Raw genomic sequence first — 24776 nt, 5'->3', positions numbered from 1 at the left:
AGGCAACATTCATACAGGACAAAATAAAAATGGAAATGGAAAATATTTAACAAAATAAATAAAACATAGAGCATGTTAATATATGGTTTTCTAAGTCAATATGTGATCACCTTTCTATTTTAGTTTGATCCCACAAGTTGAAGGGTCCCTGCTAACTTGCAGAAAGGTTTCTAATGAGGATGCTTGGGGTAGATTTTTGTCTGGCCCTGTGCTGTATAACATTTTGTCAATTACTTGGATAAGGCATAAATGGCATACTTAAATCTGCAGATGCCACAAATCAGGGTGGAACAGCTAACACACACACACACACACACACAACAGAGTCAGGATATAAAAAAGATTATGACAGGCTTGAGCATTAAGCCAAATCAAATAGGAAAGCATTCAACAGGAGAAAGGTAAAGACTTACACTTGGATTAAAAAAAAAATCAACTTCCTATGTATAAGAATGGGAATGTTTTGCTAAATAGCAGTTCATGTGATAAATATCTCACTTTTTAAAAAGAAACATAAGTTCCTTCTGAGCCAGCTCTGTGAGCTAGACCAGCAGCCACAAAAATTAATATGCTATTAGGCGACATTCAGGGAAAATCAGTATCCAGATTAAAAGAGGTGAAAGCTCCTCTCTACTATGCCAAGGTCACACCATCTCTGGAAGATAATATTTACTTCTTGCCACATTTTAAGAAGCCTATTAATGTACTGGAGAGCATCTGGAAGAGAACAATCAAGATGGTGAATGACCTTAAGATCATACCAAGTGAGGATCATTTGAAGAAGCTGGACCTATTTCGCCTATAGAAGAAAAGATGTGGGACATATATGACATAGTTGTCTTCAGGTATCTTGTCATGAGGAAGAATCAGGTTTTATTGTGGATTCAGGAAGAACTAGCACCAACAGTTAAAATGTAGGAATCGTATTTTACCAGGAAGATGTTGTAACTGTTATTTTGTTTTATGTTGTTTTTAACTGTAAAAAATTTTAACTGTTAAATTTTTAACTGTTAAAATTATATAAAAATAAGATAGACTGACTCAGAAGGTAACACAATTCCCCTCACTAGATGTCTTCAGGTGAAATATTGAAGACTCACTTATTGAGGAAATTACAGGGGAGATTATCAATATGGTACTACAGTGGTAGGCAAATTTAATTGGAAAAATATAAAATATAAATTTATTAATATGAGATAAACTTACAATGCTTTACATCTTTAACAAATTTTAATATAAAATAAGCTCAACTTTTCTTGCAACTTTAGATGATTTGATTTTGGGTTCACAAGATTTTGACAAATCTTTTTTATTCCACTTTAAAAACATGACATATCACATTAAGCATACCCCTAACAAACAATCCATTTTTATAAGTTTTGTTTGATCAGAGCACATAGGTTTCCAATGTAGTTCAACTCAGTCAAATTCCTAAGTCCCCGAAGAATGTTTATCTCTATATCTTGGAAAAAATTTTTAAATTGTTCATGATATGTGGAACGGTGCAAGGTCATATTGCAGTAATAATATATCTACATTTGAGAATTTATCTTATTATGAAGTAATGATGCTTCTCAAAAGTTTCACAGATTTATCTAATTTCACCATTCCCTCAATGGAAATAAGACTTCAAGGTATAGTGGTGGTGGTGGTAATAGTAGTAGTAGTAGCAGTAGTGGTAGTAGTAGTAGCCATAGTAGTTGTCATCATAGTAGTAATACCAGTAAGTCCTCATAACTTTGGGGAGCATGGATATATTAGTTTGATGAAGATGCTGAAATCATACAGATCTAGGTTTTTTATGGCAAGAACTTTGATATAGTCATGAATGAAAAACTGAAATTCATCAATAAAAATCAACTTTAAAAAAAAGTTTCCAGCAGGTTAGTATTTGAAGTAATTAGCTTTTTGATGACATTTAAATAAAATTAATAACAATGGTTAATAACTCTCTCCCAGATCTTCTCCCTGTTCTTGATAGTTGGAGTAGCACTATATTATACTATAAAGTAATCAGTTACCTCTTCCTCCAGTTGCCAGGTCTGTTTTCTGAAGATTAATTAGGATGAGTTTCTAAGTTACTTACAGACTTGTTTTGCCATTATTTGTTGGTTTTTCATATTGTTTTACATTTTTGACCACACCTTCCTTTATGCTTCTGTGTGATAGACCCTTTTTATTGCAGGTATGAATGGTCGTTAAAATGTTTCACTTCCCCACACCAACACCTACTAAAATATCTCTACCAGTCATTAAGGTGTTTTTTTTAAGGTTGTACATTAGATGTAAAATAGGGCTTGAAGTAAGAAAGAGCTTAATTAAAATCTTGCCTTAGGTACTTAATAACTGTATTGCCCTGATCAAATCCCATTACCTCTTTTAATCTCAATTTCCTTATCTGTAAAATTCGGGGACTGTATTTCGTGGCCTTGAAGGTTGCTTCTGACACCAAATCTATGATTCTATGAATTTTGGTATGCTTTTTTGGAGTACAGTAATATCTATTCTAGGAAACATAGCAAAGAGCAATGAAATATGTGTATGGCATAAAATCCAGCTCTCAGCTGACAAGGAACTAACTAAAGGTGAGCAAATCAGTTCAATCTAGTTTCATTTGGCTACCAATTATTTCAGTAGAAACACAAGTGCATGACTAAGCTGTTACAAACTTACGAAAAAGGATCTATAATTTCATTGGTATAGAGAACTCTCAGGTGAGGAAACTCCCTATTTCTGGGAAATCACCTCTGCACCTTACAGTCTTAGTGATTGCCTAGATCTCTGAGAGTTTAAATAATTTGCTTAGGATCACACAACCAAGTATGTGTTGGAGGTAGGGCTTGAAGCTGTGTCTTCCTAGCTTTGAAGCCAGCCTTCTCTATCTACTATGACCCAGTTACCTCACAAAATAATAACATATCAAAATTATTGCTTGTTGGGGTGGCTAGATGGCTCAGTGAGTAAAGCGCTGGTCCCAGAGTCAGGAGGACCCGAGTTTGGTTCTGGCCTCAGACACAACACCCACACACAAAAAAACTAGCCGTGTAACCCTGGGCAAGTTACTTAACCCCAATTGCCCTCCAAAAGGCAAAAAAAAATTATTGCTTGTTGTAAGAAAGCATTGTATTGAGACTAGATAGTTGCTGAAAGTCCCTTTCAATTCTGATAATTGCTCTGGTTGCTTTTCTGATCATTGTCTGACTGCTATATGGAAAATGAATATTAATATGGGAAGAGTGGAAGACTGGGTTGGAGGGAGGGTGAGACTGCCAGACCACAGTTGCTTTGGACAGTATGACAATAATTCAGTCAGGTGATGGTGAGGGCATGTTTTAATATAGCAGCTTAGCAGGGGAAATCAAAAGGAAGGGAGAAAAACAGGACTTTTTGTGGATGTAGAATTGGGTGGGGGAACTGTTGGACTTGGAAAGTGAGACATAGATAACATGTCTGGAGATGGACAACTAGATGAATAATGACAGAAATAGGAATGTCTGAACAAGGAAAATGTTTTGATTAAAAAAAAAGAGAAGTGTGAATTAGCCATTAGTGCAGATAATTATACTGCTGCTTCTTTCTTTCGGCACAAGTACTAAAGAATTGATTGCATTGTTTCACCATTTTTTCCCGCCTGCATTATAACAAATAATTCTCTTAATTCAACAGTGGCAGAGAAAGAATTAAAAGACAGGATTCCTGACTCCTGATCGGATCTGTCTAATCACATTTAATAATACCAAGCAGGCAACAAATATTTACTCAGAGCCTACTATATACCCAGTACTATGTTATTCATTATATTTTTGAAGATTAGGTTGTGATAAAATACAACATAATATCTTTGATTATTTAACAACAAATGGCTGGAGAATGAAAAATACCATGAAAATTCAGTAAGTGAAAATCTCCATTAATGAGCAGGTTGTTCAACCTTCTTAATGGTAAGTTATTTTGGGGATGGTTTCTCCTATTCTGTACACTATATGGTGCTGCTTCCAGATGTACTTTTTTGTCCAATCTGATACTCTTTGAAGGAAAAGTTTAGGGCTTCTGTGTTACTACTGCACAGACCAGACCTATAGCTGAAGTGATAGAAAACTGGGTCAGGTCAAGCACCTAACTGGGAACATCTGTATAAACAAAAATTTTACTTCAGTAAACTATGCCAGGGATACTAATAAATTCCCAGGTACTTTCTGAAAGGGAACCATTGAAGGGTCTTGGATGACATTCCCTCTATTATAAGTCTACATTAAAAAATCTCTATCTCTATGCAAAGTATTTCTATGCTCATAGTGGTTACTTCATTTTCCTACACCATCACTACACTATCAATATCGAACTCATTACATTTTAAATACTCTTTGAGGCACCTTAAGCATTGAAAGGTACTCTCTAAAACCAAATTCCATTCTAGCCCATTCACACTTAAAGGTCATGGATGATGCTTCCCTTTAGATAATCACTGCTATCTTGAGTGACACACCTGTTCAATGGCACCACGAGGAAGGGTTTAGTTTGAAGAAAAGCTGGATAACAATTCTGAGCTTCATAAATGCATCCCCGAGACAACACCCTGGGCCATGAGGGGTACCAACAACAGAGATAACCCAGCTGGTGCTACTTCCTTTCCAAAGCTATAACCCTAATGAAATCTGGTGGGGGAAATGAACAGAGATGTATTATTAGTTCTTGGTTGAGACTGATCCAGGAATGAATTGCTATAAAGCCAAGGCTGGGGCAACTAAGATTCTCCAAAGGGAAAAAAATGTTGGACAAAAAGAAAAAGAAAAAATGCCTGTAATATGCAGGGAAGGTATAGTAGTGTGTGTGGGGGAAGCCTTCTCTTTTGTTAGGAAACTGTCCCTCCTGACAGCAAGTGGTACCACACCATCTGTTCGCTGTATTATGGCCTCTCAGTGCAAACGCTTGTCATGTACAACAAGCAACTGAAGCATTAGGAAAGTCGAGAATTTCCAAGGTAATTCTCCTAATATAAAGTAAGTTTATCAACAACTCATTGGGCCTTGGTTACACTCCACAACCACCAACTTCAGTATTGCCAAGAGGAAAGAAATCCCTCCAGAAGAAATGCAATGTTTCTGACAGCAAGAAAGATAGAGTGAAAAGCCCTGGGAGAAGAAGGAGAAAGATACCCAGAAGGAGAAAGACTGCAGTACTGAGAGAGATGTACATGGTGAATTGAAATTGTGAGGAAACACACTAACTGTTGCTTGAAATCCCCCTTTACCTTACTGGGAGATTAGGGCCAGCATGTTAAACACCTCCTGTCATTCCCAAAATATCCTTTTCCCCATGGGAAGAAATGCAGCCTAGGATTTTTAGTGGTAGTCACTAAAAGAAAATTTAGTAGGGATGTTTCTAGGGAGAAAAACAAGTGGCAGCCATGCTGGGTCCCAGGAAGCAGCAGGTAGGTCAAAGGGATATGGATGGGAAGAGAAATCTGTACAGGGAAGGAGGGAATAAAAAAATAAATGTCAGAATAGTGATGGGTCACAGCCCAAGTAGACAAAAATGAATCAAGAAAATATAGATAGTGGGAAACAAGGCAAAAAAAAGAGATCCATTTCTAGACTTCAATTTCCATGGGCCTGAGTTGTTTCTTATTTAAACTTGGTGTCTCCTGAAATGTCTAGCACACTGCATGTAATAACAAGTCAAGAACTAAAGTAGGACTGCACCATGACCAAGAAAGTTACCCAGTGACTTCCAGGGGCAAGCTCAGGAAATAAAAAGAACTAAGATTTGGGGAATTAAGTTGACTCAGACATTCAGTTGATAAACATGAATTAAATACCTATTAAATACTGAGATGCTGTGCTAAGCACTGAGGATTCAAAGAACAGTAAACTGACAACCCTTGTCCTTGAAAAGCTCAGAATCTAATGTGGGAGACAACATGCAAACAATTAAGTACAATTAAGTTACATAGAGGATAAATTGGAAATAATCAATAGAGTGAAAGCACAAGAATTAAGACAGATGAGGAGGGACTTATGGCAAAAGGTGAGATTTTAACTGCAACTTCAAGGAAGCCAAGGAAGCTGGGAGGCAGAGTTGAAGAAAGAATGTTCCAGGCATGGGGGATGGACAGTGCAAATTCTCCAAGTAGGGAAATAGAGTGTCTTGTTCAACTCAGGCAAAGCATCAGCTTCTTGTTGTTCTCTGCATCTCCCCCCCCTCATCTTTAGATATACACATCTGTCTTTGAATTCTCTGATTAAAAAAGACCTACTTACTTCAATCTCTTGAGTCTTGAAGCTCTTGCAAATGCCTCACTGTTGGAGTCTACTTTCTCTTCTCCCAACACAAGACACCTACTCTTCTGTGACAGTGGATGATCAGTTCTTTGATCTTTTCCCCTCCCTCCAAACTGGAATATTTCCTCATCATTGATAAGCATAAATTGGGACATGGCAGTGTCACAGAACACAGTACCCAGAAGACTCTTTGTAAGCCAGTTGGAGATTGGCATCTAGGTATTATAGTAGATAAAGTGCTGAACTTGGAGTTAGGATGACCAAAATATGAATCTTGATCCATACACCTACTAGCTGTAGGACCTTGGAGAACTCAACCACTTTCAAACTCAGTTTCTTCATATGTAAATGGAGAATGGTCAAAGTACCTACCTCACAGGGGGTGGGATGAGGATGTGCCAAGTCATTGCAGAATCCAGACTTTCTTTATCCTTGTTTCAGTGTGAGCTCTTTTCCTAGACCCAGGAGACCTCATTTTTAATAGTGCTAATATTCACTAGCTGTGTGATCATAGCCAACGTAACTAAACTCTTTGAGCTTCAGTTTCATCATCTGTAAGTGCTCCAAAATTCCAATGTGGTCAGCCCCTTCAGTGATGCAGATAACAATATATTCCAGTTAGCACTCTCATCAATTTCTTTCCATAAATCTACCCTAGGGAAAGGGGGAGGGTTCTACCTAATGTGCTGGGAGACTATCTCACATTTTCCTTACATTACATGGATACCAATAGAACACCTACATGACATGGTCATCTGTTATCCCCCCAGCCTTGCTATGTTATCAGACCATCCTGTTTTACAATCATACATTGTTCTGTTGTCATCTTTTCCTCCTGAAGCATTACTCTTTTCACATTTACCATGTACCTCCCCATTATGCTTGGACTTGGGGGTAATCTTCAGTTTCCATTCTTGAGATTGGTAGTTTTCTACCACTTATAGCTGCAACATCAGCAGAAGAATGTTGGTATTAAAATAATGGCACTTTATTCCAGGGAGAGGTTTGGGGTCATTTAAATAACTTTTCAATTTCCTAACAGCACTGCAGCCTGATGTCCTCCTTTTCTTCAGTTCTAGGCCTGTCACTGCACATTTTTCAGTGCCTGCCCAAGATATATTAATGTGTATGCTCCTTGGGCTGTCTATCTAACTTGAAATCACAGTCTGAATGATAAAAATTCTTCATCATCTTCACTTTTTCCTAAGTAGATAGTCATGACAGACTGTTTTGAATGAAAATGAATCTCATTTAAGAAGCTTTACAATATCCCAGCTTGATATAATCAGCATTTTCTTCCATAAACAAAACTATCTGAAGGTCTTTACCATCAATGGGAATCCCTCTTTGATTTAGTCTCTCAGCTGGACTTCTCCATGAGAGAATATACAATTGCACAATGGTTATTGCTTGCTTACTATTAAAAAAGCATTAGACTTAGAGCAAAAGACTATCTTAAAGGTCAAAATTGTGTAAGATTCCTTGAAAGATGTAATAAAAAAGTTAATTTTAATGATAGTTCCATTGCTGATATCAATTAAAATATAAAACAGGAAGAGGTAAATACAGATGGTTAAAAATAGGGATAATAATAAAGCTTGTACTACCTACCTCAGTGAATTATTATGAGGAAAATGCTGTGGCAACTGTAAAGTGCTATATAAATGTGAATTATTATATATTCTTCCCTTGGTTTGTCCAAGATGTTCTTTGAAGAAGCTGAACAAATTGAGTACTAATCTTGCCAAATAAGCATGCCCTTAATGTTCAATCATCAATCCAGTTCTTTTTCCCACAAATCAAATAAAACATGGTTATTGTGTTCTCAGGACTTCCACAGTACCTCATCCAGCAATGAGAAAGATAAAGGTCATGGCATTATATGGATACTCTTACTACCTCTTATAAGGCATTATGGGAATCCATTTGATAAGGATTGTTTGCTCCTGTTGTAAAACCCAAATTTCCTGGAAGTCTAGGAGTCTTACTTTTTGATGAGCTGTAGTTAATCAGACTAAGAAAATCTAACACTAGCAAATAATCTTTGTCCCAGAAAAGGCATTAGGAAAATGATGGGACTCCCTTCAAGTAGATTGCACTTCCTCAAGAAACTCATTTAAGAGGACAGACTTACTTTATATTGCAGAATCTCAGAGTTTGAAAAGAAACTGAGGTCAAACACAACCCATACTTGAAGATGAGGCCTCTTTCATCACTGCTCTAAATTGATCATCCAACCTCCATTGGACAACTTCCAGTGATGGAAAATTCACTGTTTCCTGAAGCAACCCATCCTAATTTTGTATAGCTCTAAATGTTAAGAAGTTTTTGCTCCATGCTTAATTTTAGCCTTCTTTTTTTTGGGGGGGGGGGAAGAAGGGCAAAATAAAGTACATAGTAAAGGCAGAGCCAAGAAGGGAGAGTAAAGGCAGGGACTCTCCTGAATTCTCCCCTTGACCCTTCCAAATATCTTTAAATAATGTCTGTAAACAAATTCTAGTATGGCAGGACCCACAAAAAGACAGCAAAACAATTTTGAAGCCCAAGACAACTAAGAAGTTTGGTAGGAAAGGTCTGTTGCACCAGAGTGAGGGAGGAGTGCAGTTTAGTGCTGGCCTGCACACACTCGGCCAATGTAGACAGGACTCCAGCAAACCAGGAACACACCTTGGGGGGACTGAATCAGTGACAGCAGTGGCAGTTTCCAGACCTCTCAGCCAACACAATGGGTTAGAATGAGATTTATGTGGGTCTCTTTGCTGGCACCAGTAGCAAGAATCTGTAGCATTGCCTATACTTTGATGTAGGTTTCAGTCCTGGGTCTTAGTTAAAATGTGAAGAGGAAAACTAGCTCAAGAGAGTTTGTGGTCCCAGGGGAGCAGGGACCCTGGTCACAATTCCAGGGTTGAAAAGACTGCTTGTGGTTGTTTACAAACCAGTGTATGGTACAGAAGAGTGGTAAACACACCTCTCCCTAGAGGATACCACTTTTGAAGAGCCAAAAACTTACAGGTCTCCAGAATTACTCCCTCAAAGAAGCTGCACAAAAAAACCTGAAGCTTGGGACAGTGCCCCTTTCACTTGGGAAGCAGAGCTTCAGGTTAACATAGAGTTAAAAGTCAAGAAGTAGGCTGGAAAATTAGCAAACAACAGAATAAAAAATTCTGATCATAGAAAGTTACTATGGTGATAAGGATGCTCAGAATGAACACAGAAGACAAAAAAGCCAAATTCTTGTATCCAAAGTCACAAAGAAAAATATAAATTGATCTCAGGTCATGGAAGAGCTCAAAAAGGATTTTAAAAATCAAGAGAGGTAGAGGAAAAACTGAGAAGAGAAATGAATGATGTAAGAAAATCATGAAAAAAAAAAGAGTCAGCTTAGTAAAAAGGGCACACAGGGTGCGGCTAGGTGGCACAGTGAATAGAGCACTGACCCTGGAGTCAGGAGGACCTGAGTTCAAATCCAGCCACGTGATTTTGGGCAAATCACTTAATCCCAATTGCCTTCCAAAAAAAGCAAAAAAAAAAGGGGGGGGGTGTAAGGGTTATGGGATTTAAAGATCTTCCATGCCCCGTTGGACTTGCTGACGTAGCAGGAAGGGACGGAGCAAGAGGAAGCGGAAGCCAAGCTAGCGTTCTTGCGGTGGCTGGCGGTGGTGGTGACGGCGGCAGCAGCAGAGGCAGTGGCAGCGCGAAGCCCTTTTTGAGTTAGGACTGCTAAGGACTCCTGCTGAGGACTGCCAGGGGCCGGAGCTGCTGGGAGCGTGCTTCCAGGACGCTGGGTGGTTGCTGTGTGTGGGGAGAGGAGGACCTTTGCCTGAGGTAGCCTGTTCTGTTTTAAAGGCTTGAAAATGTGGGTGCTTTCTACTTTATCTACCTGTGCCAATATCATAACTACTCTGATGGCTTTCACTTTCTGGTTTTGGGACTCAGTCTTTTGGTATCTTAATAAATTTTCTAGTTTATTTCCTCATATGGCAAACATGACGTATTTTGTAATGGATAATTATATCAGCATATTTGTAATCTCTATAGGCATTGTGAATATGGCATTGCTGATACAGGGGGGCACACAAACACATATACACACAGACAGAAGAAAATAACACCTTGAAAAACAGAATGTCCTAGTACTAAAAGAGGCACAAAAAGCCTATAAGGAGAAGAGTGCCTTAAAAAGTAGAATTGGTCAAATGGAAAAAGAGGTCTGAAAGCTCACTGAAGAAAAATTTTTTCTTTTTCTTTTTTTTTTTGAGGGGGGAAGGAAAGGCAATTGGGGTTAAATGATTTGCCCAAGGTCACACAGTTAGGAAGTGTGTCAAGTATCTGAGGCCAGATTTAAACTCAGGTTGTCCTGACTTCACTGTGCCACCTAGCTGCCCCTAGAAGATAATTTCTTAAAAGTTAGAATTGGGTAAGTGGAAGCTAATGACTGTGTGAGACATCAAAAAACAAGCAAAATCAAAAGAATGAAAACAATTGAAGAAAATATGAAATATTTCATAGGAAAAACAACTGACCTTAAAAATATATCCAGGAGAGATAATTTAAGAATTATTGAGTTACCTAAAAGTCACAATCTAAAAAAGAGCCTAGACATCATCTTTCAAGAAATTATCAGGGAAAATTGACCTGTTATTCTAGAACCAGATGGTAAAATAGAAGTTGAAAAAATCCACTGATGACTTCCTGAAAGAGTTCCAAAATGAAAACTCCCAAGAATAATAAAGCCAAATTCTGGAGTTCCCAGATCAAAAGGAAAATACTGTGAGTGGCCAAAAAGAAACAATTTAAATATCATGGAGCCTCTGTTAGGATAGCACAAGATTTAGCAGCTTTTACATTAAAGAATCAAAGGATTTGGGATATGATATTCTAGAGGGCAAAGAAGCTAGGATTACAACCAAGAATCACCTACCCAGCAAAATTGACTATAATTCTTCAGGAGAAAAATGAACAGTCAATGGACTTTCAAACATTTCTGATGAAAAGATCAGAGCTGAATTGAAAATTTGACTTTCAAATACAAGATGCAAAAGAAGCATACAAAAGTAAATAGGAAACTGAAGTCATAAGGGATTTGATAAGGTTAAATTGTTTATATTCCTAAATGAGAAGATGATATTTATAATTCCAAAACCTTTCTCATTATTAGGGCAGTTTGAAGGGGTATACATAGACAGAAAGCAGACGTATGAGTTGAATGTAATTGGTAAGATCATCTAAAAACAAATTAAATAAAGGGATGAGAAAGAAGAATGAACTAGGAGAAGGGGAAAGGGCGAGGTAGAATGGGATAAATTATCTGGCATAAAAGAAGCCTGAAAGAGATTTTACAGTGGTGAGGAAAATGGGGAAGTAGGAAGGGGAACATATGAACTCTCATTGGAATTGGCTTAAAGAGGGAATAACATATACACTCATTTGGGTGCAAAAATCTACTTCACCATACAGGAAAGTAGGAAGGGAAAGGGATAAGAGAAGTGTGTGTGTGTGTGTGTGTGTGTGTGTGAATGTGTGGTTAATAGAAAGGAAGCAGTTTTGGGGAGATAAAAATCAGAAACAAAACACTTTTGAGAATGGACAGGATAAAAGGAGAGCGAGTAGGATAAACGGGGAAAATAGGATGGAGGAAATTACAGAGCTGGTAATCATTACTTTGAAAGAAATTACAGTGAATTTCTCTGATAAAGACTTCAGTTCTCAAACATATAGAAAACTGAAACAAATTTATAGAAATAAGAGCTATTCCTCAATTGATAAATGATCAAAAGATATGAACACGCAATTTTCAGACAAAGTAATCAAAGCTATCTACAAGTGATATAAAAAAGCTCTAAATCACTATTGATGAAAGAAATGTGAATTAAAACCATTGAGCTAGTACCTCACAGCTCTCAGATTGGTTAATAGGACAGAAAAGAAAAATGACAAATGTTGGAGTAGATGTGAGAAAATTAAAACATGAATGTACGAAGTTGTAAACTGATTTCAACCATTTTGGAGAGCAATTTGGATCTATGCCCAAAAGACTATAAAACCATGCAAACCTTTTGACCAAGCAGTACCACTGCTTAGTCTATATCCCAAAGAGATACAAAAAGGAAAAGGACCTATGTGTACAAAAATATTTATGCCAGCTCTTTCAATGGTGGTAAAGAATTAGAAATTGAGGGGATATTCATCAACTGGGGAATGGCTGAACAAGTTGTATATGATTATGACAGAATACTATTGTGCTTTAAGAAATGATAAGCAAAATTCAGCAGGCTTGCTATTTTGGGGTGGGGAGTAGGGGAAAGCCAGGGAGAAAAATTTGTAACTCAAAGTCTTATGGAAATGAATGTTGAAAACTTAAAATAAATAAATAAATTGGAAAAAAAAAGAAAAGATGAACAAGATGCTCTCAGGAAAACATGAAAAGACTTACACTAATTGATGCAAAGTGAAATGAGCAGAACCAGGAGGACATTGTACACAGTAGCAGCACAATTGTATGATGATCTACTAGGAATAACTTGGGTATTCTCAGCAATACAATGATCTAAGACAATTCTGTAGGACTTATGATGAAAGGTGCTCTCCATTCCCAGAGAAAGAACCAGTAGAGCCTGAATTCAGATAAAATATGCTTTTTTTAACTTTAAAATTTTTTTTCTTTTTGTCTTGTCTGTTTTCTTTCACTGAATGCCTTACACGGAAATATGTTTTGCACAACTACATGTATATAACCTATGTCAAATTGCTTGCCTTCTCAATGAGGGGTAAAAAGAAAATTTGAAACTAAAAAAAAAAAAGGAATGTTAAAATTGTTTTTACACATAATTGGGAAAAAATAAAATATTAAATAAGGAAAAAATGCACTGCAGATAACAAAAGAAAACCAACAAGGAAGTAAAGAAAATCTGGTCAGCTTTCAAAGCAATGTGTTGTATTTATTATGTAGGTTTTCTTGAAATGGAAATTTACTGTTTTATACTGAATCATCTCTTTTAGTCTGTGGTGCATGTGGAAATTTTATTTTCCTTACACATTTTAATTTAAGTGTAAAGAAAAGCGGAAAAAAAGTTTTTACTTATGTTGACTCAAAATTATGCATAGTGCCCTTGGCTTCTAGTTCTTTTTTTTTTCTTTTCATTTCTGGGGTCACGTAGAACAGTCTTCTACGTGACAGTCATTAAAATACTTGAAGAGACAAGTCACAGAATCATAGAATCTAAGAGTTGGAAGGCGTCTCAGAGTCCTTCTCTTTCATACCATACCTGACTATGATTCCTTTCTATAATGCAGCTGACAAATAGTGATGCAGCCTCTGCTTGAAAACCTCCAGTGACAGGAAGCCACCCCCTCCCAAGATAGCCCATTCTGCCTTGGGGCAGCTCTAATTGTTAGGAAGTTTTTCCTTACCTTAGGCAAAAATCTGTCTCTTTGTATATAACACCTGTTTCTCCTCATTCTGCCCTTGGGGCCAAACAGAAGTTGCATCCCTCTTCCATGTGACAATCCTTTAAATTCTTGATGGATGTCATCATCCTTCTAATTTCAAGTCTTCTACAAGTTAAACATTCCTAATTTCTTCAATTATTTTATAGCACGATTTTCAATTCTCCTGTTGGCTATCTTCTGAATTAACTCTAGCTTGTCCATGCCATACTTAAAATGTGGTATATAGAATTGAACATTGTACTGGAAAAGTGTTTGACCAAAACAGAACACAACAAAACTACCACCTCCGTTGTTCTATAAACTATACCTCTCTTGATGCAGCCTAGAATAGCATTACATTACAAAAATATAGAGGACCTGACAAGAACAGGGCTTTATAACTTGCTTTTTAGATCCTGATCTGTTTCTTGAGTTGGCATATCCTTAACTCATGGGTACTCACCCTCCCACTTTTCTTTCTGTACTCACATTCCACATCTACTCCAAATAATACTCCTACCCTAAGACAGAGGATGTTTCTCTTGTCTCATAAGTCACTGGTTATAATTTTCATCCAAACAATCTATAGCTTTCGTTGTTGTTGTTATTGTTAATTTTTAAGCTTTGCTGGACTTATTTTTAGCACAACTTCAAAAACAAACTCTTATTTGAGAGAACCCATTCTGAAATGCTTGCCTAGAATTGGGTCACTGGGTAATGCTTTTCTAGGATTAGATCACTATATAGTGATTAAGGATGGCTTATCAAAGACTTTAATTTTTGTTGGTTCTTATTACTTTAAACTGTATAAAAAGTCTAGGTGTTTATGAACTTCCTTACAGTGTCACTCACCTTCTACACTTGGTCCTGGGCTGTATCAAAGCCTGAGAAGAACTCTTAAAAGATGATAGTATGATCTTAAACAAAAATGAGAACCATAGCATAACTAAGAGCTGTAACATTCAATAGTCATTTGATCAAATTTTTTTTTTATTTATCTCTCTCCCTCTCTTTCTAGAAGAGTTTTTGTTCAAAGTATTTTCCACAATGTAACCTATTATTCAGGAGCTATGGTTGACTACAGGTGAAGTTTATATATTTCTAGTGAATATCCTTGCCAATAAATAGTCTTGATCAGCCTTGAGAGGCCAAGTGTAGTAGATTCCTTCCTTAACTGAAACCTAAATTAAAACACTATATCCTCAAAAACCAATTAAATTGGAAGCCATATTACACTCTAAGATCCTATTGACTGCTAAGCACACTTCTAGGTCTGTCTTACAGGAATTGTTGTTTAGCCATGCTTCCCCCATTCTAAAAATGCATAGTTTATTTTTTTTAAACCAAGTACAAACCATAAGATTTATCTCTATTTCATGACATTTTTCATTTAGTCCATTGTTCTTCCTTGTGAGATCTTTCTGAATTTTGAATTGTCATTCAAGTTATCCTTCCCAATTTTGTACTTTCTTCACATTTAACAAGCTTGCCTTTTTTATTTATCCAAATCACTGATATGAATATTGTCCCTGGGAAAAGGAACAATTTCTGGGATACTATATGATGGAAAACATATCAATAATAGCTAGCATTTATATAGTACCTACTATATTCCAGGTATGGTACTAATTGCTTTACACAGACCTCATTTGATCCTCATAACAACACTGGGAGGTGGATTCTATTAATGATCCTTATTTTATAGTTGAGGAAACTGATGCAATCTGAGCTAAATTATTTCCCCAGGGTGACACAGGGAAGTATCAGGCTAGACTTTAATTCAGGTTTTTCTGATTTCAGGTCCAATACTCTGTCCACTGCACTATCTAGATTCCTACATTACCTATTATTCAATTGCCTATTATTTACTTGCCTATTACTGACTCTGTGTTGGATCTGGTCATTCAAACAGTTCTAAATATATCTAACTCTGTTATTTAACCTGCATCTCTCTATTTGGTCAAAACAAAAGCATGAAAAACTTTATCAAATGCCTTCTGGAAATCTAAGAATACTTTATGTCTACAGAATTCCTAAGATCTACCAGTATAGTAATCCTTCTAAAAATAAAACAAAGGAAATGTGGTTCATGTAGTACCACCTGGTCTTGATGAAGCCATGCTAGTTTTAATGATCACTCCTTTGATTTTTCAATCACAAGCAATCCCTATAATATTAATAAATTCTAGATGTTTACTGAATAAAAGGTAAGTTCACTGGTCTATAGTTTCCATATTCCATTTATTTTTCTTTAATAAAATAAGTTGGAACAACATTTACCCTTTTTTAGTCCAATGGCACTTTTTCTCATTTTCCATGTTCTTTCAAAAATCCTAAATAGTGTTTCAACAATATCTTTAAGAATATAGTCTATTTTTACTGATGACTTGAATTCATTTTCATGGGGCAGGGGAGGGAGAAGTGGCTAATGGCTCTCTTACCTGTCACTTCCTCATCTATCTGAAGTATCAGTGCCCTAGCCCTTTCCCTCCAAAAGATATTCTGTTTTCAAGAGGAAATAGAGGTAAAATAAGAGGTTCATAGGTCAGCCTTCTCATTGTTATCATCATCCTTCTCTAAGCTGCGGTCCCATTCCTTGTTTGACCTTAATTTTGCCCACACCATACAAAATAATTAAAATTTCCTTTATTTGTGCTTAGCTTTTATCATTCTGAGCTTTCTCATTTCTATTTTTATTGTTATAAAACATTTATTATTATTACTGTCATTATTAATGATGATGATGATGACAATGATACCATTACCAACTTTTATTTCCATTTTCTATATATGTCTTTTAGAAATCTTTGTTGGTTAATGGGTTCCCAATATAGTCAAATCAATCTCTTTATTCAGATCTCTTGTTTCCTCTGCATAATTTCTACTTATATCCTCTAGATTTCATTCCTAGGAACATACTATCCTTCTTGGTCCAACTTCTCCCATAGAATACCAGGGCATCACATCTATCACTCAACCTATTGTCCCAAAATCTATGATGCACATTATATTATGCTTGATTTCCCTACTCTGAAACAGCAACAATTTTATAATGGAGAGAGGTTATTTACCTGCAACATTCCAGAATTTCTAATTTCACAACAACTTCCTTCTTGTTGATCAAAATCAGGACCAGAAGAAGTTGTCTTAGTCTCTTTCTTCACCTTATATAAAGAAGACATGATCATTAAGGCAAATTACATTTTTCTCAGTTGCTCTCCTTTTTCAGATCTTCTTCCAATATCTAAATAGATGAAATCACCTATCATGATAATATTACACCTTCATGCAAGATTTGTGATATGTTGTTTCCTACTATCTCAATTGTCTGTAGCATTCATATATATCACTATCACTCTCATTGTTGAACCTTTCCAAATATCCTCAATTGTTTCCCCTTCAAGGTTCCCTCATGTGATACTTATACCCGTAACCATATCTGTCCACATATAAATGTATATACATATGTATGTAAATACTATGCTATTTCACCATACATTTTGTCTATTTTGTTGCTTTTGAGTCATATTACAGTTAGGAGTCACTTCCCACCAATATTCACTTATACGTGTATGGTTAATGAGCTTCTGGTACTAAGTTCTCCAGTTTAATATTGCTTGTTGCTTATCATTGATTGTTTTGTTTATATGTATATAGAAATCACAGGTTGGGGATTTATTACTGGCTTTCTGCCTGGGAGTTGCCTCCCATTCATTAGGGTTTCTTTCTTCTTCTCTTCTTTGTTTAAAATTCATACTACCACTGTCTATGGCAGGTGAGATTTTCAGAGAGCAGACACTATCTCTCTCTCAGTATTCACAAGGTAAACCCCAAAAGTGTATATGTTTGGTTTTGGAGAGGGAGCTAAAAAATCCTCTGAAGGTATTATTTTATCCCCATTTAACAAGCATGAAAATTTGAGTAGAGAGAATTTAGGTGACTTTCCTAAGGTAACATATTTAACTATCATAACCTAGAAACCAGGTCTTGTGGATCTCAATCCCAGGATCTTTCCATTATACCACACATTACCATTTAGGAAATGGAGACTGAACAGTAAAAGTATTTGTTTCTATATGGCAGCTGACCCTTTCTAGCAAAGCAAAAAGAAGCTGGGGGTGGTGAAAAACTTGTATAACTTTCTTTGTACTGCAGAATCAACAAAATTCAATCTAGTCTGTGTCACCGGAAACCTTGAAACCAGCATTTCTGGGGTCAGGAACATTTCTGTCTCTGAAGTGACCCCACAGCACCAAAGTTCCTGTCAATTTGGGTAAACTGGATTATTTCTTTAAGGTGATAGGGGCTGTAATATTCAAGGACTCAGCCCTTCGTGACCCAAGTGTGTGACAAAGTTCCAAACCATGGCTGAGGACATGACCACAAATAAAAGTGGAAACATTGATTGATGTTTTAAGTCCTATAAAATATCATGGGACTTTAAGGGTCACCTTGGCCTGAGAATATTGCCCTACTTTACATTTTTGGAAAAGTACAGGAATGGGTGAAGGGCTCTCATGGACAAGGAGGACAGATGAGAGAAGGAATGCCTTAATTTGCCTCTCCCACTAAAAAAAAATACAATTTTTGCTTCTATAGATACAGCAACAGAAAGAATATCTCTCTCCCCATATATGAAACTGCTGAGCAGTTTAACCCTCTTACTCAGAGTGGGCATCGCAGAGAGGCCTAGTCATAGCTGTAAGTCGAATCAATGTATTACTCTTCTGGTCCACTTAAAGGTCTTAAGGAAAGCTCTTCTGCTCTCAATACATCTCTGCTACCTGTTTGCTAAAAGCCTTTAATTCCACAATGAGAGATGAACTTTGTAGCGCAAATTTCTCTAGGAGTGGAAACACTATGACTTACATTCATACTATGGACTAAATGACTGATAATTACAAATGATCTCTATCTTACACTTTAAAGTTTGCAATGCATTTTTGGTACATTATAGCCTTTATTCCTGATAACAGCCCTATGAGGGAAGTAACACAAATATTATTATCTATTTTTTTGGATAAGGACACTGAGTCTGAGAAAGATTAAAAAACTTGTCCAAGATCATCTAGCTGGTACCTGAGATTCAAATCTATATATTCCTGGCCCCAAGTCTAACACTGTTTCACTGTCAATGCAGTGCAAAGAGCAGAGGATTTGGCATTAGGAAAGTTGGACTTGGGTCTCAGCCCTGACATTTAATACCTAAAAGATCTTAGTCAAGTTAATTTTCCTCTCTTAATTAGAGTTTCTTCATTTTTTTAAATGAGGAAATTGGACTAGATGGTATCTAATTTCCCTGCAATCTCTAATTCCCATGATCCTTTTCTTAAAACAGATTTTTAAAGGAAATAGGGAAACCTTTTGTGAAGAAGTAGAGTGCCAGAAAGAAGTTAAAACTCTCCAAAACAAATGGTACTGGGTTCACCATATTCTTGTTTTGGTGCTATACACAAGCATGCATTCATTAGAATGTGGACAGTATTCAGCTACCAATCCCATCTTGAGGACAGGGAAAATACTTATGGTGCCAATTACTAATCTTTTACAGCACCCATCTCCCAGGTTGAGAAAGATGATGAAGCCAGGTCACAACATACATGAAAATACTTTGGAACAGTCATAACTTATCAGCTGTAACTTCCATCATATATGTCTCCTCTTCCATTTGTATAAAACCTTTGTGAGAATCGTTAATGGATAAACTGGGAACATCTTTGATGAGGCTATTGGGAAAGAAGTGGCAGGCTTCACAACTGTTGTTTTAAAATGAACCACATCTTTACCACCTGAAAATTTACTGAAAAAAGGACAGAATATAAGACCCCATTAAGGTTCCTGTTTGTTGATTACATAAAACAGAATGCCACCTTACAGGCTCTTTTACACCAAGGTGTCTCCCATCTAGTGATCAACATCATTCAATATTCCTTGGGAGATATAACAATAGAAATATACTTGTTCAATGTACCTCTGATAATAAATATTAGGCAGGGCAAAAAAGAAGTATTCACCAACACAGAAGTCAAAGAGGCATTTCCTGTGGATGGAGCAGATGACATGATGCTGACTTCATCAAGCCCTAGAACATCATATTCCCTCCATAGATTTTACTATTTGTCTATACAAAAAAGACAACATGGATAAACAATTGATACTGCCCCAATTTCAACATGTGTTTTGACAGCCACCACAGGGAGCTTGTCTATCAGTATGTATATCTGAGATAGAGAATACTGATTAACAAGTTAGGCCCAGAGTTGAACAGGTGGAGAAGAAAGAACTAGATTGCCTTGAACTGGATTGCCTTTGGGAAATTACAATGTTCCTTTCTGGACCCAACACTTCTTATGATCACAAAGACCCAGATTGTTGGTACTAACATTCCACTAATGCCGCTATATATCAATGAGATATGAAATATAATCAGCCATGCGTGAAAGATTAAAAATGACTATTTTATGGAGAGCCACATGGGCAGCAAAATCAGAACAGAACAAGTAATCAGAGGAATGTGAAAGAACAGGAATAAAATTTAGTATAAAATAATTTTATGAAGAGAAGATGGGCTGAACATATTGCTGAAAGAACAAAGGTTAATAGGTGGATAACCAGATCACTTTACTGATAACATCCGAATGTCAGGATAAAGCAAAGAATACCTTCATCTCATTGGTTTAACCTCCTGAGGTGAATATCTAGAAAGATGAGACCCAAAGTCCCATAGGATGGGCTGACACAGATGGGTTGAAATTTGAATTATTGGAGATTTTGGATGTAGGAGCTTTGACTTTGTTATCTTCTTCTGAATGTGCTTTGATCTTTTTTTGTCACCATAGTAGCTTTCTATGGTCAGAATTTTTTCTGTTGTTTGCTAAATTTCCTAAATTTTGATTTCCTAAATATTTGATTTTAACTCTTTGTTAAAATAGAGCTCTGTTTCCGTGGTAGAGGGTGAACTGTCACAAGATTCAGGGCTTTTGTGCAGCAGTTTTCAGAGATATTTCTGGGGACCTGTATGTTTTCACTCCTTCCAAGGTGGTATGATCTAAGGAAAGTTGTGTTTACTACTCTCCTAGCCTGTTCTCTGGTCTGGGATGACCACAAGCATACTTTTGTTGCCTTGGAACTGTGAGGAGGGCCCCTCACTATGACTACAAGCTCTTCTGTGCAAGTGTTCCGTCTTGCTCTCTGATGGCCACCCAGGACTACAACCTAGATCTGAGTATGGGCAAAGCAGCAGAGTTCTGCCTCAGTCCTAGTAAAGAGATCCCTGTAATCTTCTTCTGATCATTTGTTAGACCCCCCTACCATGTGTGGGCTGAGAGTTCTGAAAGCTGGGGCTGGGTCTGTTCTGGTACAGCCTGAACTGGACTATGCTCCATTCTCACCCCAACACCACAGACCTTTCCTGCTGACCTTCCAAGTTGTCTTTGGAGTCTGGTCTGAGAAGTCTGGAAACTGCCACTGCTGCTACTGATTCAGTCACCCTGAGACTTGCTCTGGGTTTGCTAAGCAAGTCTGTGCTGGACTATGCTCCTCTCTTGCCCTGGTACAATAGACCTTTTCTGCAGACCCTCTAAGTTATCTTGGTCTGGAAAATTCTTTCATTCTCTCTTTCTGTGTGTTCTGCTGCTGCAGATTTTGTTTAGAGTCATTATTTAAAGGTATTTGGAGGAGTTGGGGGAAAGCTCAAGCAAGTACCTGCCTTTTACTCTGGATCTTGGCTCCACCTCCTTTGCATGCCAGTCTTATTAATCTTTATATACTGAGAAAATAATCATCAACTTTATCATCATCACCTAATTACTTACTTGGTTAGTTTGAGTTGACTTGACTAGTAGCTTGGAACTCTACAGATATACATACTCTGCATGCCCTGCACTAAAAATGAAGAAAGAAATAGAAATAGTCATTCAGTGGTTTGTATAAAACGTGCCAAGCAACATGAATATTTAATAAAATCTGAAGTATTGACTTAAATTTTATATTTCATGGCATCTTGTCTATAATTTTCTAATTTTATTGCAAGGTAAGAGTCTTTCTTCTTTCTAATCAAGTTAACACATGCATGCCAAAATGATCTTCTTAAAACTCAACTATTATCATGGCCTGCCCCTATTTCAAAACTGTCAGTGCTATACTAATCCAACTACTAATGGATTATTTAATAGAACTAGAAAATTTAATAATAAAATTCATCTGTAAGAACAAAAGGTCAAGAAAATCAAAGGAATCAATGAAAAAACAAAGTAAAATAAAATAAAAAAACAAAGTAAAAAACAGTAGAGTAGTTCCAAATTTCTAATTATATTACAAAGCAATCTGATATTGGCTAAGAAAGAGTGGATCATTGGAATAGATTAAGCATATAATATACAGTAGCAAATGATCATAGTAATCTACTCTTTGAAAAAAGATCTAGGCTTTTTGAATATAACAAAAATTGTTGTGAAAATTGGAAAGCAATTTGGCAGAAATGAGGTATTGACCAATATTTCATACCATATACCAATATGAGGTCAAAATGGTACCTGATTTAGGCATAAAGGGGAGCATGGAAAAATGTGACTCATTAAGTTGTGAGGTCTTTAACACTGGATATATTCAAGCAGTGACTGACCATCATGTATGGGAAATTTTATCCTAGCTGGAAGGTTGAACAAAGTTGACTGCTAAGATTTCTTCCAACAGCAAAGTCTAAAGTATATGATCCCTTGTTTTTCCCTGCTCCAATACACAGGTTCCAAAAGTGGGTGATAACACCCCCTGGGGGGCATTGGAATGACCCTGGAGGGCAGTAGTAGCCTTGGGTGCAATTGAGGGGTGTTAAATAAAAATAAGGGGGCAATAGAAGCATAAGGAAAGAAGAGAAGATGAGAAAATTTTGAAAAAACATTTGTACATGTTTCATCTGTTGTGTAACAGAGTTAAAGTCATAGTGATTATATTATTTTCCAAATAATCACACAAAATGAAAATTGTAACTAATCAGTCATCAGGTCCACCAACAGGTCTTAACAAGCAAATGTTGGCATGTCACACATTGTTGGGAAGTCCAGCATGCATCAGCAGGAATATGTGCATGTGATGACTTGTTTATATTTGATGCTATATATGGTTGCATGATGCAATATTGCATCATCAAAATTTCAGTGCAGGAATAACTTCACTAATTTACAATAAATTATTACATTTAAGATGTGTCATTTAAAAATATTTTATAACTTTTTTGAAATGATGCAAATTACAAAAAAAATTAAAGAGTTAAAGAACTTAAATTTCCTGGGGGGGTGCTGAGTAATATTTTTTTAAGGGGACAGTAGACCAATAAATTTGGAAACTGCTTCAATACAAGGACTCTCCATTGTCTGTAAAATCAAGTTAAAATTTCTCAGTTTGACATTCAAAGTTTTTCAAAATCTTGTCAGATGAGCTAATATTATCTCACCAATAATTCTGTTAATTCATTATGAGCAAGCTTTGCTTGTCTTCTGTACTTTTCATGGTCCCTGGAAAAATTCTTGGATCATAGGAGATGCTCAGTTCATGCTCACTAATATAATATTCAATGTCCATTGAATGAATGAACAGACAAATGAAAGAATAAATGAAATATTTAAGCATTGTGCTATGTACTGGGGATAAGTAGAAATATAAGATAAGATAAACCTTGCTTTTAAGAAGTTCACATTGTAATAGGGAGAGAATATCCACAAAAGAAGGTCCAGCTTCAAGTCATATGGAAAGGCCTCATGGTCCTAATGGTACAGTAGAAAAGCAGATATTATTGACTAATCAATCTATGTGCAATGCAGTGTAGATTATTTCTCAGGAACTGCAACTCATGTACTAATTCCATAGCCTTAAACAGAAAGTATATGCCATCCTGGATATGAACATATGCCGTCCTGGATATGAACTATGTTTATCACAACTTCCTCCAGTTAAATGATGTTTTTAACCTACCTTTGATGTGCCGAAAGCTTGGAATAACAACAGATATAAGTATACAAAACAGAGTAAGTTAGGCAGTTTTTATTCAACTAACCAGTAAGTTCTTAAAAAAAAAACAAATAGTCATTTAAAAAGTAAGTTAAACCAATTCAATTTTTTAAGCCACAAAATATGACTGAACTTTTTATTATGGGATTTTAGTGATAATATAAATGTCAACATGAGAGACTTATGTCACCAAAACCTTTGGATAAATAAGAAATAAAACATTATTATACCTTATTATTTTTCTAATACTTTGGTAAAACATATACTTTTTAATCAACAACTTATATTACCTGACTTGTTGGTTCATAAATGTTTATAGTTGTCAGATGGCCTATGCATCTTCTCACTACCTTCCTGATAAAAATAAATGGAAAAAAATAAAGATTTTTCATACAGTGTCAAAAGTGAAACTTTTCTATTTTGTAGGCCTTGCTTCCAGAAGACAGAGTTTGCTACAAAGAAGCATATGTTAGTATAGCTTGAATTTTACTTGACCTTTTAGACTAGGGCTTGATGGGCTAGTAGTAATTATTTTCATCATCAACTTCAAAAACATATGCTTTACATTTTGTAATTCCCTCCCCATGATATCATGATATGTCCACAAAAATAGAAATAAAGCAGGAAGTAAGGAAACATCTAAGTCGACAGTCTTCCATTTGTCAACATTTAAAAAATAGAATGGAGTCAGTGGGTACTATTTAAATATTACGTGACTTTTGATTATCATATCTCTAAATACCTGTGTTATTGGAGTTAATTAAACTTACTGACAATAACAAATATGACTGGAAAAAAAAACAAAACAATTCACTTTTCTCAACCTCTGTTCCTTCATTTGTAAAATACATTGGTTAGAATAGATCATTTAGAATGTTTTAACACACTATGAAATGTTATTAAACAGTACTAGATATATGTTTAATACTGTATGAACTGTTCTGTAGGATAAATACAAAAAAATATACTCTTTGTTCTCTGCCTTCATGGAGTTTACCATTTGTTTGTGAAGGCAATAATTACAAATGTCTGATTACTATGACATTCAGGAAAAAGTGTGAA

The sequence above is a fragment of the Petaurus breviceps genome, unplaced genomic scaffold, assembly GCF_028583685.1.
Source record: "Petaurus breviceps papuanus isolate PSGF00001 unplaced genomic scaffold, PetGlider_PUasm1.0 151, whole genome shotgun sequence".
NCBI classification, from domain to species: Eukaryota; Metazoa; Chordata; class Mammalia; order Diprotodontia; family Petauridae; genus Petaurus; species Petaurus breviceps.
This window is presented reverse-complemented; position numbering follows the sequence as displayed.